Raw genomic sequence first — 1,062 nt, forward strand, 5'->3', positions numbered from 1 at the left:
TGGCCTGTAGGAGAAACACCCAAGCCAGATTACTTTTGCCTCGAAGGAAAGATCTTTATCAAAAATGGGAGCGCCTTTAATCTTTTAAACCCCTGTTTTTAAGTCGATAGACAGATGGTCTATCGATCAGCCGGCTGGCAGTAAATGAAACACACAACAACAACCAACAACAACAAAGGAGGGGGGGGGAGGCAATTTGCTAGCGAATTCTTGCTAATCATAATACCTCCCCATACAAGATGATGTACATACCTCCTTCGGTGTGTACATCGATATTCAAGAATGAGCGGCAAATGCTTTACGTTACTCTACATTCTGCCTTGCAATGAACTTTACTACTAAGGGTTTTATGAAGCTGTGACATTACTTTTAATAACACATTGGGACAATTTTCGTTAACAGAACGCAAAGTGATTTAAACACTTGCAAAAGAATAATTACTTTAGATTTGGTTACCCACTGGTAACTTTATAATGTGACTCGAACAATTGTGAATTAATTAAGATTATAGGACCACGTATATGAGGCTATGGCCAACAAATGAAAAGAAATGGTTATTGTTCAAGAATTAAAATACACGGTTACTTAATTTTAGATAAAATGCATGCGGTTAGTACAATCTGCCTTGAAGAGGCTGTGTAAATGAAAACAGCGTTTATTTTTGTAAATGACATCCCCTTTACGCGATACTGTAATGACTATACATATTCGCATTGATAATTTATCTTCGTTTTAACGTACTTTTTAACTCAGCCGGCCCCACACGGATTTTGACAGCCGTATGCGGGCGAGAGTATTCGCGAGGTTTTAATTCGCTAACCTTAAACTACGCTAATTTTATGCGTCCACTGCCTACTCAATGTTATGACGGGGCGAGCAGACAAAAGATGTGGGGTAGGACAAACAGCGATCTTGGAAGGAATGGAAGGGGGAAAAGGGATAATAATAACAAAAGGAAAATTACCAAGACGTTACGAATGAAAACTTGACCGCATATGAAAGGCGGGACACGTCCCTCAGAGCTTACAAAAGGGGCATTTAAATCACAAGGGCAAGAGTTTA

Source organism: Macrobrachium rosenbergii, chromosome 48 (assembly GCF_040412425.1).
Source record: "Macrobrachium rosenbergii isolate ZJJX-2024 chromosome 48, ASM4041242v1, whole genome shotgun sequence".
Classification (NCBI taxonomy): domain Eukaryota; kingdom Metazoa; phylum Arthropoda; class Malacostraca; order Decapoda; family Palaemonidae; genus Macrobrachium; species Macrobrachium rosenbergii.